This window comes from Ictidomys tridecemlineatus, unplaced genomic scaffold (genome assembly GCF_052094955.1).
Source record: "Ictidomys tridecemlineatus isolate mIctTri1 unplaced genomic scaffold, mIctTri1.hap1 Scaffold_154, whole genome shotgun sequence".
Classification (NCBI taxonomy): Eukaryota; Metazoa; Chordata; class Mammalia; order Rodentia; family Sciuridae; genus Ictidomys; species Ictidomys tridecemlineatus.
Window position 1 is genome coordinate 277,325 of NW_027521353.1, and position 20,747 is coordinate 298,071.

The 20,747-nt window shown below is 31.8% G+C and overlaps 1 pseudogene; it reads left to right on the forward strand.

Annotated features, from left to right (window-relative positions):
* The window catches only part of LOC144372738 (uncharacterized), a 56,543-nt pseudogene that overhangs the window by 27,675 nt on the left and 8,121 nt on the right, over positions 1 to 20,747 (forward strand).

Below are 20,747 nucleotides of genomic sequence, written 5' to 3' on the forward strand. Positions count from 1 at the left end.
TTATAAAGTATATTACATATAACTTTGGAACATATTACATATGATTTTTCATATACAGTATATGTAAACATGGTGATTTATATAGTTGTGTAATTTTAGAGATATGGTTAGTGCATTATTTAGGTATTGCTTATGTATTACAAGAAATTCATTAACATTCAAATTTACAGATTCATGCTTGTTGTCATCTTTTGTTCCTGTGGTTTTTATCAGTTATTGTTTATATAATGTTTTTCTGATGCTTTCAATTAATTTAGACTTTTCTGTGACCAATTTAGAAACCATTACCTCCACTCTGTCTGGTCTCTTGAGTAATTGGCAAAGAAGGGGGTGTTGAAATCCTCAATTATAGATGAAGATTTATGAGTTTTCTTTTTAGTTTTATTATGGTCATCTTGAGACTTATGAAATAATCATTTAAAACTTGAAACGGTGACAAGATAAGACTTGTTAAACTATGGACCAGTGGCCAAATGTAGGTTGAGGCCTGGTTTGCTATAAAATTTTATTGAAACTCATCTACTTCTGTTTGTTGTGTGTTGTCTTCTTCTGCTCTCATACTGAAATAACAGAATCCATATTCCTGCCACACAGACTTAATTTGGTCTGCAAAGCCTATGTCCCTCTACAGAAAGTTTTTTACCTCAAAATTTCATGTATTAAAGGCCTGGGCCCCACCTTATGGCCCATTTGAGAGGCTTTGAAACCTTTTATGAGGTAGAATTTAGTGGAAGGAATTTAGGTCTTCAGAGGCACACCCTTAATGGGAATATTGAGACTCTGGGATGTTTTTCCCATTTTGCTTCTTGCAAGCATGTTGAGAGAAGTCTTGCTCCTCATGTATTCCCTGCCATGATGTACTGCCTCACAATAGGTCCAAAGGTAACTGGGCCAAGCAACCATAGCCCAAAGCCTCTGTAATGTGAACCAAAAGAATCCTTACTTCCTTAAAGTTGTTTATCTGATATTTTGTCACAGTAACAGAAAGCTTCTTGACAGAACCCTGACTTAGAAGATACTGGAAGTCTAAATTAATCAACACCCATATGCAATCATGATATGGATGCTTATCTTTGTAATTGAGCATGTTATAAGGCAAAGGATATACATGGAATTTAAAATCAGCATCCCTTTTTTAAAAATTTTCCACTTATTAGATGTGTCATTGTTCTTGTTTATATGTACGGAATAGAGTCACTTTTCAACTTTGAAATTCAAAATTGTTTTCATAATTTATAACATATTTTTTTTGCTCATGAAATTACCTCAACCTAGACCTTTGCAAGGGGGAAATCAGTGCCATTTTCTGGTTTGATGCCATTTTGGATTAATAGTAAAATGGATTTAAGAGAGTTAACTTGGTTATAAGAATGAGATTTGTTTAATATATTCCTTAGAATCTGGTTGTGAGACTATGAAAAACCCCATATAAAGTGCTCTATATACAGTAATTATTAGATGGTTGGAAATAAGAGTTACCAGGGGTGGTGAGTATCTCAGTATAAAAACACATTGCTGGCATCAGTTTAATTATTGATACAATTTTAGGATTTCTTCCTCAACTGGATTTGAAGCATTTGAGACTGAGTACTATTTATACTATTACATGAATGAGTACAAAATTCTCAATTTTTGTAAATGTAGCTGTCCATCCAAACATTATACAATTAAAGTAATTACATAAAGCCCAGACTCTTGAATATCTTATTTTCAAGCAACATCAAAGATTACTCTGAGTACATTTTCTCTTTAAAAGTCTGGCAGTGTCAATTGATTCAGAAATAGATTGAGAATTTACTTTTGGACTCTCAAGTCAGTTCACCTGAACAAAATGTTTTTACTAGATGTGTTTTTTTTAATGTAAATAATCCAGCCTGGTTATTTAATTAAAGAATAAAAGCATGGTGAACTGTGAGTAAACTGTGTAGTAGCAAACATCATTAGGTACAGGAGCTGCAGGATGGGTATGTGACTCAGCTCAGATCCATCACGGCTAGAGTAAAATCATTGAACTAGCTCAAGTATTGGTAGTCTGAATTTCAAATATAGTGGATGATGTTAATAAACTAAGGGAACTCCTTTAGACTTCAAGAGTACCCTAAAATTATGAGAAATGTTTTTTTTTTCATTAATGTACTTATTTCATGAACTGTCCTTGACCTTCAACCTTCATTATTTTAGAATGATACTTGAGAAATACATTTACTGGTTTTCAGATCCCACATTTGGTCACATCAAATGTTTCCCAAACTTGATAAGCTTTTATGCAGACACTTTGGTTTAGGTTTTACATTTCCTGGACTCTCTTCCATAAAGATTCTGATTGAGTAGTTAGAGATGGAGCCTCAGCTTTTGCACTTTTAAATATTATTTACTTTTACACAGTAACATTGGATTTTTCCTTCTAAATTGTGTGTATATATCTAAATAAAAACTGAATTTTCAGAAACTTAGCATGATGGCCTTTTTTTCAATGCTTTTTTTGTTATTGTTTGTTTGATTTTAGTACCAGAAATTGAACCCAGGGGTGCTTACACACTGAGCCACCTCCCTGGCTCTTTTATATTATTATTATTATTTTTTAATTTTGAGATAGAATCTTGCAAAGTTGCTTAAAGCCTCACTAAATTGCTGAGGCTGGCTTTTAACTTGTGATGCCCTTACCTCAGCCTCTGGGGATCTACTAGAATTTACAGGCATGTGACTTCATGCCTGGCTCATGATGACATTTTAAGTATATGTGAGTAATTCTGCATCCCTGAAGTGATGCATATTTTCCATTATTAATTGTTATATTGTTTAAGTAAAAGCACTTCGTTGGTTTGAATGGGCCATAGTGGTGAATGTCATGATCCAGAGTTTTCCTGGTATGCTAGCAAATAACAGCACATTTATTTAATTGTATTTACCAGTGTAAGTTTATACTTTGCATTTTCAAATTATAGATCCTTCATTCCCTAGCCTGCTTATTTTATCATCTCAAGTCTCCTGTTTGATCAAATTCCTAGCTTTTCACTATCATATGTAAACTAAGCCCATTCATTCTTATTTTAGACAAAATGTCCCCTTTCCTGATGTACCACCCCCGTCTCCTTGTTTGAACTCTACTCCATTAATAACGGGCAAGTTAGCCTAAGTTCACCTCAGCTGTTTTCACTGATAATGATTGTCCGAAACATTCTATAGTTTGTGACACTCATATGAGGAATTAATATACTACACTACCTAGTTACTTAGTTGTCTTGAGTGTTCTGACAGTCTAACCTCTGAACTTGTGTGAGTGAGGGGCCATAGCCTACAATTTTTTCTGTTCTTGGGATCAAACCCAGAGTCCTTATTCGTGCCAAGCAATGTGTATCATCAGTTAAAGCTAACAAGAGTTAAAAATAAGAATTGTATATTTTAAATTTAAAAATATGTTTGGGAGAACTGATGCCTTTCACAAAAGTTTTCCATACCATTTCTTCACCAGTGAACTTTTTGTACTTTTCCTGTGCTATTAATCTTTCACTTTTCCAAGAATATAGACATCATTAGAGATTGTTGTGTCATGGATTCTCAAGGGTGATCCTTCTGATTAATCTGTATGAGAATAAAATAAAGTGCTTACTAAAGTGCACAGTTTAATACTGTTTTCCCTTATTTAAAAAATTTTTCCATCTATATAATTTTGTTCCTTTTGTTCTTTTGCCACACTGCTGGTCCATTCTTTTATCAACTTTATAACCTTTCCTGTTCTCTAAAGCTATAATTACATGTAGGTAGAGCAGTTTAGGGTGCTGGTTAGGAATATAGCCTGTAGATATATGCTGATTTAAAATGTCGGCTGTTTTTCACTTCCATGATAACAAAGCTAGTTATCTAAAAGTACTTCTGTGTTTCAGTGTCCCTTTTTAGAAAATGTGGATAATAATTCATCTCATAGTGCTGTTATATATATCTATGTAAAATATATAAATATTTGTAAATTCTTCAGTATTTGTATTAGAACTTAATAAATGTTAGCTGTCGTTGTGATTTCTCTCACTTTAACTTCCATAAAGTTTTACAACAGAGGGATTTGTAATCATTTACCTCTGTCAGATTCCAAATTCCTTGAAGAGAGGGCCATAAGTCAAAGAAAGAGAAAAGATGTCAAAGACCTCTGGAGTTTTGGAGAGAGAAAGCCTTAAAAAAGAACCTAAAACCAAAGGGAAAGATGCCAAAGATGGAAAAAAAAAAGGTCTCCTGTGCTGCCCAACCAGGGGTGGGTTTTTTAGTTGACAATATGATCAAGTGGCCAAGTCCTGCATGTGGGACTGGGAAAAAAGACAGAAATGCAGAAGTAACTAAAGAGCTCAATAAATGCCTGGAAGAGAATGCAGTGTGTTTGGACATATCCAAGAAGTCTATGCACATATTGCCATCATCAATAAAACACTTGACTCAATTAACCAAGCATTATTTATACAGTAACAAACTGCAGTCCCTCCCAGCACTGGTGGACTGTCTAGTAAATCTCATGATACTGGCTCTAAGTGAAAATTCAATTACCAGTTTGACTGACTCTCTTGATAACATAAAGAAGCTGCAGTTACTTGATTTACAGCATATTAAACTGAGAGAAATTCCTTCAGTGGTGTATAGGTTAGATTCTCTCACCACTCTCTACCTTCGCTTTAATTGCATAACTACTGTGGAAAAGGACATAAAAAACCTTTCAAAACTCAGAATGCTTAGCATTCGAGAGAACAAAATCAAACAACTACCTGCTGAAATTGGTAAGAACATTTGGGTTATTACTATTGATTTTACTATTTGTTATGTTAAATAATTCTGTTGAGTGCTTTTCCACATCAGAAAATTTCTAATATTTGTTTCTAAGTTCCATTTTCCCTGTGATCTACTTAATACTACATGACTTGAGATTATTTTGTAGGATTAAAATGTAAGATAGGATATAGATATAATTATACCTTTATTACAAACACAATCAGTTCTGATTTTGATTGGAAAAATGAATTTGAAAGACATTTGCTTAATTAATAAGTTGTCATCTGTTTTCAAAGTATATTTATACTAGATATATTAAGGCTTTACGTGCCCATTCTCTAACTTTCCTTTTTTTTTATCTGAAGGCTTTAAATTCACATCACTTTCTACTTAGTGTATTTCTAAAGATCTTCATATTATACCTTTGTGAACCTGAAGTGCCATAGGAAAATAGAAAAATATTTTTTTTAAAATTTTGGCAGTACCTACATTTTTATTTAAAACTCTAATATTACTATACTAGAGTGAATCTCATCATCATGTATGTCCACAAGACATTAATTGGAAAAAAAAGTACTTAAATAGCAGAAAGATCAATAAAGGAAAGAAAAGAGGTTCTGAGGGGTGGATAAAAGCAAGTATTTTATATTGAATTGGAGCAAATCATACTTCATGCATTTATAATTGCATCAGAACGAATCCTAATGTATCACTAATATGATGCAATTACAAAATAGGAAAAAATCAAACATAGTAGCTGTGCAGGGTGCCACATGCCTTTAATCCCATCTACTTGGGTGGCTGTGGCAAGGAAGGTGGCTTGAGCCCAACATTTCCAGATATGCCTGAGCAACATATTGTATCAAAAATGGAATCAAAACAGCAAACAAAAAAAATCCAGAACAGAAAAGTAGAAGAGAGATCTGTATTAAACCAACACTTAGCATTTCTATAGCACTCATTCTTGTCTTTTATAGTAAGCTGAATATTAAGGAAATAAATGAAATGTTTTAAGAGAATGGTAGTAGGAAAAAAGTAATGAATCTAGATGTGTAAAGTTAGTAAAAAAGAAATTAATTATCTTTATTTTTAATTATGGGAAAACTTCTGAACTATTTTGAATATAGAAATTTATTGGCATTAATGTTGTGAAATTAAAGTTACAGTTTTGTGGGGTTTTGTAAGAGTTTTTAAAAATCAAAATACAAAGTATATTTTTATTTTTTAAAGGGCAGCTTTTATTCTGTAAAAGGTTTATTCAAAATACACAAAGATGAATTAAATACTGAATTCTTTTTTTATTGGTTGTTCAAAACATTACAAAGCTTTTGACATATCATGTTTCATACATTAGATTCAAGTTGGTTATGAACTCCCATTTTTACCCCAAATACAGATTGCAGCATCACATCTGCTACATATCCACATTTTTACATAATGCCCTATTAGTAACTGTTGTATTCTTGCATTCAGTATAGATCTTGTTAGTGATAAAGGAAATTTTCTTATTTTAGGCTCTGGAGCTTTTCAGGGAGATAATGTTCTGTGTTTTAAAATGCAGTTAAACTTTTAGATAACCTGTTTTATTAGATTTAAGTCTAGACACTTAATTATTAATTTTAACTTCAAATTACTCAAGACTATCCATTATAGACTTTCTCAAGTAATACACAGCATGTATGAAGTAAGTACAGTTTGCTCAAGAGGTATTAAAATACTTCCAGGAATTTCTGTGTGGAAGAGATTTATTACACATAGTCCCATAGAAATGAGATTGTAGAATGACTGCTGTTAGTATCATATTGTCAAAATTTGACCTGCATTTATGGCTTATTGTTGGATAGAAATATAGACTTGGAAAAGCAAATACTGAATTTTTTGTTGTTCTGAGGAATTGAACTCAGGGACACATGACGAGTGAGATACACCCACACCACATTTTGAATTTTATTTTGACACGGGGTCTCACTGAATTGCATAATGCCACACCCTTGCTGATGCTGGCTTTGAACTCTTTGTATTCTGGTCTCAGCCTCCTGAGATACTGGAATTACAGGCATGTGCCACCATGCTCAGCCAACAGCTGAATTTTTGTAAAGAAATGTGAGATATTATTGCTTTTCTTTGTTATTGTTGTTTTCTTTTTGTGCTATCTTAGTCCTAAAAAATTTGACTTAAATTCACAAGTCATTCTGTAAGGGTTTCTTTCTATAGCATTGCCATCAAATTACCTAGACATTAATATAATATTGTTGAATGAGGAATTATTTAACAGGATTTTAAATTTAACTTCACTTTGTTCTTGAGAGTATACAAGCAGCCTTTTTACTGAAAATTGAATATACTTTAAAAATTTTTTTTAAATATTTCATTTTTAAGTGTAGATGGACACAACAAAATACCTTTATTTTTATTTGGTGCTGAGGATAGAACCTGGACCCAGCCCGTGCTAGGCAACAGCTCTACAGCTGAGCCACAATCCCAGCTCCTGAACATAACTTTTTAAGTTGGTATATTTTATGCCATTAAATGATTCATATTTGCACCTACCTAACTTTTGTCTTTTATTCCTAAATTTCTAATTCTAAAAACAAATCATGGAATTGAAACATCTTTAAGTATTATGCCTTTGAGAAGATGATGACAGATCTTAAGTTTTATTCTGAAATGAAGAGTAGAAGTATCCAAAATTTTCTTAATTATCTTTATTCTTTCAATTAATATAATGCTTTGCACTAAGCACCAAACAGACACAGTGAAGATGAGGAAGTACTCATGCTCTAAGGATTGTTATGTCTAGTGTGAATTAATCTGTTCATTTATTATTATGTAATGTTTTCTGTATGCCAGATGATTTTCCTTGCTTTGAAGTTTGCTTTGTCTGAAATTATAGCCATACCAACTTTCTCTTAATTGTCTATTGTTTTAAAGTTCTATTAAATTAAGAAGTTATTTTTATTTAATAAAAAAATTATGTATTTATGTAATATCAGATTATATGCCTGTATTAAGCATGTATACTTTGAGGTGTAAGGCATGTCTCTATCTGAACTCAAGTTGTATTTGATATAATTGTGCTATATTTGTCAGCTTTTTAAATCTGGACTATGTCATCCAGAATTTGTGGTTAAATTTGCTACTTGAATATATGACATGGGGCCCTGGATGTAGCTGGTGGTAAAATATGTTCTTAGTAGGTGTGAGACCCAGAGTTCAATCAACAGGACAAAAGAAGAAAACCCCACATGATACAGATTAGTAAAGTAATCTTTTACAAGCAATATTTTTATGTTATTAGATGTAATTTTGAAATAATAGATTCAAATTTTGAGTTCAATTTTAATATTTTCAGAAAAAATGTAAATATGTTGGAGAAAACCAGGTTTTGTACTTACAATACAAGTATGTTCATTGATTATCCATTTTCAAAAAAATGTTGCCGATGTAATAATTTAAATTTCTAGTTATGTTTCAAAATCATAAAAAATGACTCCCTTTCATCCTAGTATTACCTGAGATATTATTTAATAATGCTTATTAAATCACTATGTTGGTCAATTTACAGGTGAATTATGTAACCTCATTATGCTGGATGTAGCTCATAATCAACTTGAAAACCTTCCAAAGGAAATTGAAAACTGCACATACATAATCAACCTTGACTTGCAGGACAATGAACTGCTAGACCTCCCAGATACTAAAGGTATGAGAGAAGAAAGAAGATATTGATGGTTATTTATAGCAACCTAGATATTTAAAGGGTTATTTTTTATCCATTTTGGTAACACAAATTAAAGAAATTATCAAAGTACTATATAAGTAATAAGAATTTTAAGACAGTGTTTGAAAACTTTTTCTATTTCAGGAAAATAAAATTAAATTTTAGGAAATTAATTCAGTTGGTTTAAAAGAATGTTAAGTTTCATGTATATACTCTATTATTTATAGATAATTATAAAATGATGGAGTTTTGGTATTTTTATTTCAGCATATTACATGGAGGAGGTCCCTTCTTTGCTAAAGTAGGCAATGTTAAAAAATAAAGCCTTTGCTGTTTAGTTTTCTGAACATGGCCAGTATAGTTTTAAAGTTGCTTATTTGTAGTGTTGAGGGAGTAGTAAGAAAAAACATGTTTTGAAGACTTCATACACCACACTGCAAAAAGTTTAAGCTTACCAAGACGATGTTCTATAATTATGTAGATTTTTTTCCTAAAGCCCCAACATTTCTACAAACACAAAAGGTAATTTTAAAAACATAATGCTTTTTATTTATTAGTGTAATATAAGAATACAAGAGTGCTTATTTGGAAAAACATTCATATACTCTCATTAAAAATATTTCAGAGATGCTATTGTATTTTTTGAGATGTAGGTTTGTCTTATCTTTCTCTAGAAAGATTTTTGATTAACTGTGGCAGGTACCTAATGGGAGCACTATAATCAATCTGTGTTCATAGCTGTATATTTTTGTGGTCCATTAGGTAATACAAAATTTGTTACAGATTATTTGGAGGAATGTTTTATCTCTAATTCACCTATATTATTGGTTATAGTCATGATTGGTCCCACTCTGCTCAGGCCCTAGATTTGACTCTTGCCATAATGACAGCCTTGGAGCTGCAGGTTAGGAAAGTGCTCTCAAAATCTTCAGCCTTTTGATTATTTATGGTCTATTATTTAGTTCTTGTTAGTTCTATATTTTTATTTTGGAAGATGGTTTTTAGAGTTTTTTAAGGGTATGGTTTGAATTAACTCCCAAAGAAACTGCTAAAGAATTTTAAAATCCAGTTATTTGGCACAACTCTATACAGAAAAGCTTGCTGAGACTTAATTATAGATACTGTCCATTGAACATATGCTTTCCTGAATTCTTGTCATGGGTCTTTATGTCATATTCTTATTTGAAGTGATAATGGGTTAAAAGTATTTTCTAAATGTTGTTCTGAAAGGCAAGATCATCTGTAACTCATAATGAATTGGTCTTATAGCCATAGTGAATATTTTATATAAATTTTCTATATGAGATTTATATTCATGGTTCAATATAGTAGGAAACAAGAACAACTATATCCTAATTTTCTTTCTTTAAAATCTATTGAAGGGGCTGGAGTTTTGGCTTAGTAGTAGAATGCTCATCTAGCATGTGCGAGGCACTGGGTTTGATCCTCAGCACCACATAAAACTAAATAAATAAAATAATGGTATTGTGTCGAGCTACAACTTTAAAAAATTAAAAAAATAAAATTACTGAAATGGCAATGATGAACAAAGAGAAATGATCCTGGAAGAAAAAAGCATAGAAAATATGTATTGTATATAAAACATGATCAGACTAATTAAAAAACGAAACATGAATAAAAGACAAATCTTAGAAATATGCTTCACAAATCAAACTAAATAGAAAATGCTATATACTTTAGTGATCAAAAACACCAAAAATATTGATCTATAGGATAAAGTAGAATTTCCGTCAATATCTAGAACAGAAAGAAGGGAATGTGTGTAAATGCTGTGAAAAATTATATCATGAGAATAAAGCTAGAAGTACTAGAAAGAGAATATTCTAGTAATCCAATGAAGAAAATTATAAAATATAATTTTAAAATATGCTGATTACTTAAAACTGATTAAAACCTAGATAATAAGAATAAGACTAATATTGGTTTCCAAAAAATATAATCAAAAAGGGTACTTTTAGTTTTAAAAATTATGTTCATTGACTTATTTGGAATAAATTATATATTAACGTATAAAATTTTACAACCCATCTTTGTTTTATTTTGGTCTAAGGATACTGCTGGCCAACATATAGTAAGTCCCACTTTTGTTTTTGGAACAATTTATATGAAATTGGCATTATTTTATTCTTTACTATTCATAAAGTTTTCCATTGAAGATGTCTGGGGCAGGGGTTTTCTTTTATATGAATGGTTTTTAGAGCATTTCCAATGTGTTTAAAGGTTATAGGGGTGTTCAGGTTATTATTTTCTTCTTGAGCAAACTTGGTCATGTGTTTTTTTAAGGAATAAGTTAATTGCATTTGAGTTGTTATTAAAGACATAAAATTATGACATTTTCTTATCTTTAATATCTACAGAATCTAATATTGGTAAATTGTCTTGTCTCTCCCTCCCCAATATTCTTTATCAAAACCGTAAGTTTTATTGCTCCTCTCAAGGTTTTATTGATATTTTCCTATTTCTCTGATGTTTAGTTCATTGATTTTTTCCATTTTGAACTTTATTATTCCCTCTCATCTGCTTACTCTGAACTTTATTTGCTGTTTTTCTAGTTTCTCATGGTAGGAGTTTGAGGTCATTGATTTAGATCTTCCTTATTTTTCATAAAGATATATAGTGCTATGACATTCCCTTTAAGGATTGCTTTAGTTAGCACCTCACACATTTTTATATACCATGTGTTCCTTCTTTCTGTTATTGATTTATAATTTTATTTCATGTGGGGAAAAGCATGACTTTGTATGTCTTGAATCATTTTTAGTGTATTCAAAATTTATGGTGCAAAAGTATGATGTCTATCTTGTTAAATACTCTGTATGTAATTGAATGTATATTCTACATTTGATGAATCAGGTGTTTTGTAAATGCCAGTCATGAACTATTGTGCAGATGAGGCAACCAGTGAATTTATTCTATTTTCTGCCTTTTGGGGTATTTCCTTGTAATTTTTATAATGTCTGGACAGGTAACATACACTGCTGTGCTAATCCCTAATCTTAATTTTTGTTTCAGTCTTAATGGCCATCAGCAGGACTGTTACCACTGTTGTTTTTGTCAGTTTTCTTTTAGTTAAAGTCAATCCTTGTAGAAGTTTTTCAAACATAGTTTATGGGAACAGTAGTGTCTCTATTGTTATTGTGTTTGTGACCTTTTTACTTAAACAGGTTGAATGTGCTTAAAGTCATTGTATTTGACTTCCTTTTCTTGAGGATCTTAGTAGAACTAACAGGCAGTTTCTCTGTTATTTGGAATTAAATGATCAAAACTACAAGGCCAGTCCAGTATTTTTCATTATAAATGATTTAATATATTTGCCTGGCCACTCAAAGATTATTCTTTATTTCTAAAATTCAAAAACTATATTTTATCTCCTAGTGTTTTTTTTTCCCAAGGATGCATGTCCCTGGTATGCTATGGGCCAACTCAACATGTACATCCAATTTTTATTTCAGTATACTTTTTGAATACAGAATTACATTTTTAATTTGTTATATGTTCTTACATTGAAATATATGTCTTTAAGTTTACTTTGAACAACCAACTAATTGGGATGGTAAAGAGAAAAATAATGTGGAATCTCAGCATGATAACTTCAGTGGAATTCCATTTTCAGAAAATAACTATTATCATCAAATACAAAATCTTGTTTAGTTTTTAAAAGAGAAGCAGAAAAATTTATTACTATTTATGCAGATTAGACAAAAGAAGCAAAAGTTAAGATACTCAAAATGTTTAAAAGTTAGCTTCTTCTCATTGGTGCTTAGTCACTGTGTATTACTATTTCTCTTTCCTCATTTTTTATTGATGCATCTTAGTTGTAGATTGTGATGGAATTTGTTGTAACATATTTGTTCTTGCACAAGATATAACAATATAATTTGGCCAGTTATCACTACCCAGCTCCTCATACCTCTCACAGCCTTGTCCCTTTCCTCTATTGTCTCCCCCTTGATTTTTATTGATCCCCTTCCCTATCTCTTTTCTTTTTCCTTTTTTATTCTAGCACCCACAGATGAGAGAAAATATACAACCTTGGACCTTTTGAATTTGGCTTATTTTGCTTAACCTAATGGTCTTAATTCCATCTATTTTTTTCTTGCAAATTATACATTTTATTCTTCTAAAGAATGGCTGAATTTATCTCCTCTGTGAACACATACCACATTTTCTTTATCCATTTACCTGTTGATGAACAGCCAGCTGACTCCATAGTTTGGCTATTATGAATTGTGCTGCCTATAAATGTGGGTATACATGGATCATATATTAAAGCTTTAATGACTTTAATTCTTTGAGAAAAAAGTACTGATGATAATTGTTCAACTGGGTCATACAGTGTTTCCATGCCTAGATTTTGTGGCCCCATCATACTGATTTCCATAGTGGTTGTACTAATCTGCAATCCTACCAACAATGTAAAAGTTTCTTCTTTTCTCGACATCATCTCCAGCATTTGTTATCATTTGTATTTTGATTTTTTGTTCTTGTTGGGTGTTTTTTTGTTTTTTATTTTGTTTTTGGAATTGAATCCAAGGGCACATACCACTGAGGCTGTAACCCCAATCACTTTTATATTTTGAGGTGGTGTTTCAATAAATCAGTGAGGCTGACCAAGAACTTGTGAATTCCTTGTCTCAGTCTCAGGATTCAGTTGGGTTACAAGCATTCTATACTGTACCGGCCCATGACTGCCATGAGATCAAGTCTCAGTGTAGTTTTGTAGTGCATTCCCTAGTTTTTAAAGGTGTTCAAAAAAATTTTTAATGCCATTTAGCCATTTGTACTTCTTCTTTTGAGAAGTATCTATTTACCTATTAGGGGGTCATTTGGGGTTATTTGTTAGGTTTTTGGAGTTCTTATTTTAGCTATTAACACTATTTTAGGAGAACAGCAGTGATTCTCTCTCAGGTGTGTACTTTTTCTCATTACATTCCTAATTATTGCCTTTGCTGATCAGAAGCTTTTTAATTTGATATTGTCCCATGTATTAACTCTTTTTACTATTTCCTAGGGCTTTTTGGGTTCTATTGAGAAAGTTATTGACTGTGTCTAAAAGCTGGAGTGATGACCCTGTATTTTCTTCTAGGAGTTGCAGTTTCTGGTCTAATTCTTAGGATTTTGATTCATTTTGAGTTGGTTTTTGGTAGGGTGAGGCATAAGGGTCTAGTTTTATTCTTCCCATCACCAAGTGCTAAAAAGGTTATCTTTTTCTAATATATGTTTTGTACCTTTTGAAGTATCATATGACTGTGGGTTTGTCTCTGTGTCTTCTATTCTGTACCATTGATCTATGTCTCTTTTTATGCCAATACAATGCAGTTTTTGTTACTGTAGTTCTGTAGTACAATTTGAAGTAATTTATTGTGATGCCTAAAGCATTGCTTGGTTGGCTAAGCATTGCTTTACCTATTCTGGTTCTTCTATTCTTTCAAATGAATTCTGGGATTTTTTTTTAGTTCTATGAGTAATGTTATTGGTATTTTGATGGGGGTTGTATTGAACCTATATTCTGCTTGTTGGAGTAAGATCATTTTAATAATATTTTGTCTATCCATGAACATGGGAGGTCTTTTCATCTTCTGGGCTCTTCAATTTTTTAAATATTCCATACTTTTCATTGTAGAGGTTAGATTTGTTCCTAGGTTGGTCAGTTGGTGGTTTATTTTATTGTTGTTTTTTGTTTTAAAGTCTATTGTGAGTGAGATTGTTTTATGATTTTTTTCTCTGTGGATTCATTGTTGGTATATAGAAAAGCCATTGATTTTTGTATGTTGGATTTGTATCCTGCTAATTTGTTAAATTTGTTTGTTAGCTCTAACAATCTTTCGGTGGAATTTTAGGATTTTCTAATTATTGACACTGTATAATTCTTGAAATATTGTGGATGCTATACACCATTGGTACTTGAGCTTATCAAGCAAATTATAGCTTCAAGGTCTTTAATCTTATTGTATCTCTGCTTAGGCCTCCTTTCTCCTAAACATTGATATCATTTTCTTATTCATACAGTTCATCAAATGGATACATGGGGCTTGGTAAGCAATCGACCCTATCCATTCTAACATTTTAGCAATATTTTCTTGTTTTGTATTTTTGAGCATGTATTTGTATCCTTAATCCATGGGTGATGCAATAAGAGCACTAAAAGAAAGGTTTTGGCCCACAGAGAGAGCGTCGATGGGACTAGATTGTAAAATCTCCCAGAAAGTAGGATGCTAGGGTACTTTGGTTCACTTCTTTCGACACAAAGTAACTTCTTTATGTATCCTTCTCTGTCTTGGTTTCATTAATTATTCTATGTTTCTTTTTTATTAGAAATTATTCTTCTGATTTTAATTTATATTATGAATATGAAAACAATTATCTTCGTTATAAATATCTTGTAATTCAGATGACATATCAAAAACACATGGCTTCATGTATAACGTTTTCTTCAAGGTCAGGTAATATTTTAGAGATCAATAAAGTCTAAGAATAATATTGCCCTTATTTTATGTGATTTGCTAGTGGTCAGCAAATATAGTACCATTCCTATTTTGAGTAAAGAAAGTTAATAATATTATGTTTTTAAAATTTTATGAATCACAGTTTTTCTTATTTACAGTGTTTATTAGAATAATTTTTTCTCTCTCTTTTTTTTATCATTCCTGTCTCCTGTATCATGTAGCAGAAGCCTGAGTTTTGGTAAAAATTTGAACCTTTGAATCATGATCTGTAATAAATCTCAGCAGTCTTAATTGACTTTTGAGATTCTACCTGTCATCTCTTGGAGAAGATTGACATACCTGAAACAGTATTCACAAACTTAACAGAAATGTATCTTTTGATTCTGTTTCTTTACTCTTGCTACTTCCTTAGCACTTCAAAAGTGTAACTTATTATGAAAAAAATAAATACCCAACTGCTGTCTTGAAGAGCTGATGTTAGTCAAATAGCAGCTGCCATAATAGTTTTTCCTTGGGTTAAAGAATGTTGCCATGGGGTGGGGTTGTGGCTCAGCAATATAGCATGTTCAGAGAGGTTACCAACTTGCCCATTGTCACATAAGTACACTTTGGTTTTTCTATTCTATGGTTATGCCTCCAATTTAAACATTCTGTTTTTGTTGAACATTTAGATTGTCTCCATTTTTGCTAATGTGCATATAACTTAACATGTTTAGTCATAGATTATTTTACTTTTGGCCAACACATATTTTGCTGTTCTCAATGTCGAAATGCAGTGATCACAATAGTAAATATTTTTGCCTGTATTACTAACCACTAAGTTCTCTGGAGCTTTGAAAATGCACCCAAGCCCTCCATTCCCATCTCCCCTTCAAAATGGATGCAATTTACCAGAGTGTCATCAAAAAGATGCTAGTGAATTTCCTTAGTTAATTGAGAAGATACATTAAAGACAATACACACTTAATATTTCCTAAGTAATAGTTTTTAATCTTGATTTTTGTATACTATTTTATTCCTGTTGGAATATTGCTTAATTGGCACCAGAATACTTTTTGGCTCAGTTTACAAACCCTGTTGAAGTAAAGTGATGTGCATGAGCCTAACAATAGTTGTACTTGGAAGAACTGACATTGATGCTTTCCTGCATTATAGTTAAATAGATTTAGAGTATAGACTTATGCGATGTTTTTTTACTTTCAATGACTAAATTTTATAAATGTAGAAAGCAAAACTGTACCAATTAATCATTTTCATGTAACTTTCTTCAGTAAGAGGGAAAGAAACCAATGAATGAATGAAAGAAAATTATGAAGCATAATGACTGTCCTCTTAAGTTCCAAGGCTTAATTTATGCTGTCAACTTAATGTATGCTATCATCCATTTATAAATATCAAAAAGAAAGTTTATCATACAACAGTTTTTAAAAAATGATCAAACCAAAGAGAAACAAATGGACAGATACTAGAAGGTTCTGAAAATTGAAAGCCCACAAGTATTTGTCACTAAAAAACATAAGTGTGACCTAGAGACCAGACATTCATTTCTATGTCTTCTAACATTGGAAAAGAAAATTTAAAAGTAAAGACAACATCTGGCATTTTAACCTACCCTATGTAATAATGTCATAGCAACTGTTATGTCAAAGAAACTTTTTTCTTATATATGTTATTTGGTAAGTTTAATTTGATTTTAATCTTTTATGGTAGTAGATGTCATTATATCCATCTGTGTAGCTCATGTGTATTCTCATACTGACAATAAAACTAGAACATGCCTGGAAAATAAAGCACTATTTTTAATGTACTCATTAGTGGCTAATATGTTCTTAAGCAAGTTTTGCTTAAATTTCATTAATGTAGATGTATTTTTGTATGGTGCTCAGAAAGTTATTGATCTTGAAGCACTTCAGATTTTTACATTAGTGATGCCCAATCTGTGTAACTACTTGTCACAAGTTGGTTCTAAAGATTAAGTTGTTAAAAAATGACAATAATTTTCAATAGGATACTTAACAAAGTATAGCTGCATATTTGATTATTTTTCTTATACAAAGTTCCTTGGTTCTAGAAGATAAGAATCTTGTAATCCGGTGGATACCCTGTGACAGTAAAGAGATTCATTTTATATTTTCAGGCAACCTGTCTCATTTATATCATCTTGGTCTGAGATACAATAGACTGTCAGCAATACCCAGATCACTAGCAAACTGCAGTGCACTTGAAGACTTAAATTTGGAGAACAATAACATTTTCGCCTTACCAGAGGTAAGAATTGGATGAGAGAAAACATAACTGGATTGAAATAACCTTCAAGATAATTTAGGGAAAACTAACCAATCTTTATAGCTGGGGACATAATTTGGTAACTGAAATTGTTTAAATAACAAGCATCCTATATAGCTACCACTAAAATATAATTAAAAAGAGGAAAGAAAGGATACAGGGAAGCTTTTTTTAATATAAAGAAGGTAAAAATCTGAAGGAAAATTAGTGTGCTATAGTTCCCTGTAGCACTGTGTAAATCATTCTTATGTCATGTTGGGCATTGGCAGTAAAAATATTAAGAAAAAGTTGTATGGCTAGTTTTAAATCTCATCTATCCTTCACAGTTCCTTATAAAAATGTACTGTAGAAAGATGATAAATGGCAAGAACTACCTTGATAGAACATACTACTTGTTATTAAAATAAATGTTAGCTACAACTCTAATGTGACACAAATTATTACCCTTATCAGTGCAGTAATATTAAAAGTATTTAGTATATTAGAATCACCAAAATCTTTCATTTTTAAACATTACTTTTTAATTTTTGAAAAAAAAAATTTAAATTACTTATCCATGACAGTATTATGCATTTGTGCACTTTTATATACATAGGTAGGTATAATTTATTTTTCTGATTTTCTATGTGACAGACACAGTACTTTTATTTTTATTTATTTATTTTCTGTGGTGCTGAGGTTTGAACCCAGTGCATCACATGTGCCAAGCAAGTGCTCTGTCACTGAGCTACAGACAAAGCCTTGATTTTACATGTTATAGAATCACATTAGTAATACAGACATATATGTACATAAGGCAATAATGTTTGTGTCATCGTTCCTATTTTTCTAACCTTTCCCCTCCCCTATCTTTACTCCCATCTACCTAATCTAAGGTAATCTAAAGTATTTTTTCCTAGTGCCCCCTCCTTAGTTTGAATTACCATCAAAATATCAGAGAAAACATTTAGCCTTTGGTGTTTGGGGATTTGCTTATTTTGCTTATAATGATGTTCTAAAGCTCCATGCATTTACTGGAAAATGCCATAATTTCATTTTTCTTTAGGGCTGAGTAATATTCCATTGTACATTTATTAAGCCATTCATATATTGAAAGACACCTAGATTGGTTCCATAGTTTAGCTATTGTGAATTGAACTGCTATAAACATTGACATGGCTGTGTCATTGTAGTATGCTAATTTCAAATCCTTTGAGTATAAACCAAGGAGTTGGATGGCTGGGCCAAATGGTGGTTCTATATCAAGTTTTCTTAGGAATCTCCATCTGCTTTCCATAGTAGTTTTACCAATTTACAGTCCCACCAGCAATGTATGAGTGTTCCTTTTTCACTATCTCTTTGCCATATTTTCTTGCCTTTATTCTTGATCATTGTCAATCTGCCTGGAGTGAGATGAAATCTTAGAGTAGTTTTGATTTGCTTTTCTATAATTGCTAGAGATATTGAACATTTTGTCATATATTTGTTGATTGTATTTCTTCTGAGAAGTGTCTGTTAAGTACCTTAGACCATTTATTGATTGGGTTATTTTTGTATAAGTTTTTTGACATTAATGCTTTATTGTATGTGCATGCAGTAAAGATATTCTCCCAATATCTAGGGTCTCTCTTTATATTATTAATTATTTCTTTTGCTGAGAAGACATGTTTTAGTTTGAGTCTATCCCATTTATTGATTCTTGTTTTTACTCCTTGCACTTTTGGGGTCTTGTTAAAGAAGTTAGATCCTTGGTCATCATGGTGAAGAGTAGGGCCTACTTTTTCTTGTAGTAAGCAGAGGGTCTCTTTTCTAATGCCTAAGTTTTTTATCCACTTTGATTTGAGTTCTGTACAGAGGAGGAGAGAGAGGTATAATTTCATTTTGTACAGAGGGAGACAGGTTTAATTTCATTTTGCTACATAAATGTTACTTTTAACTTGGCTTGTGTTGTATATATCAAATAATTTTTATTTATTTTGTGTTGGTAGTAATTGGGTAAATTATAACACTGTTTTAAACTGTGTCTCTCGAAAATGAAAGGGAATTTTACCATAAATGTTTGCTTCTGTTTACTCAAGCATAATATTCTAAGAAAAGAATGGAATGTGGACTTAAGAATTGATAGATTTTTTGCAAATTTTTTTCTTCCCTAATGATTAAAACTGTAGATACACACATACACACACACACACACACACACACACACACACAGTAAATTTGTGTATCTGAATTTTCATAAAACAGCTTGGTCAGGGTTGAAAGATGAATTTCAACCAGGCAAAGTGGTGCTTGTTTTTAACTACTCCAGAGACTGAGGCAGGAAGATTGCATGCCTAAGGCCAGCATGGGCAATTTAATGATACCTTATCTCAAAATTAAAAAAAAATAAAATAAAAAGGGCTGAGGTTTAGCTCAGTGGTAAGAGTGCCCCTGAGTTCAATCTGTAGTATTCGTGGGTGGAGAGGAAATGAGTTTCCCACAATTGCAGTTCTAGTCTAGTTACTCTAGTATTTCTTCTTTACTTTGGAATTAAATAAGGGTTCTTCATTTCCTTATCAGTTCATTAAGACTACTATGACAGGAGCCTACCTATAACAAAAGAGTACTTCTATTGGCAACAGGTTGAATGGGATAAGGAGTAAACCCACAGATATCAGATACAACTCTGAGAACCAGAATATCCGAGTTTTTGTCTTTGATCATAGTAATTTACACATGATCAAAGTGTATGAGCTTCTTTTGTTTAATGTCACCCCTCTTGCTAATGAATGACTTGTATACATAAGAGGGTAAGTAATTAGCACATTGACTAGTTGTTTTTGAGATTATATTTGGACGTGGTTTGTGAGCTTAATTAAGAGTGACTGATTTTAATATATATCCATATACATAAGTATAAAGACTGGGTCTATATCAAAATTCAAAAAGTGGAAATTCAATTTAAATATGCGTGTATATATTGCCCCAGTTTTATTGTCAGTGAGGGGAAGCTTATAAAAATATATGTGTGTGTGTGTGTGTGTGTGTGTGTGTGTGTGTGTGTGCGCGTGCGCGCACATTACCCTATTAAAATTATACGCTGTACTTGGGTTACTTTTGACAAAGTCATACATGCATGTAACTCGATTTTAGTTCGGGCTCCTCCTCTTTACTTCTCATGCCCCTTTTCTCATTTTCCTTCCTATATGATAGTGATTTTCCTTTTGTTCATGTACTTGTTCACTTTTTTGTGGTTCTTTCTACTTTTACATAAAGTTGAAATAGCCTATGTTATGTTTGTGTATGTATATAACATGACTTTAAAATTGCTTTGCATACCCCCTTTCCATTCCCTCCATTCTCCCTCTCAATCTCCTTCTAGTCTAGTGATCTTTCCATTATTTTATGATACCAATCTTCTCTTTCTTCATTTTCTTATTTTGCTTTAGCTTCCTCATATGAGAGAGAAAACATTAGATCCTTTAATTTTTGAGACTGGTATATTTCACTTAGCAAGATTAAATACTCATAAGGAAATGGAACTATAACTTTAAGCACATATG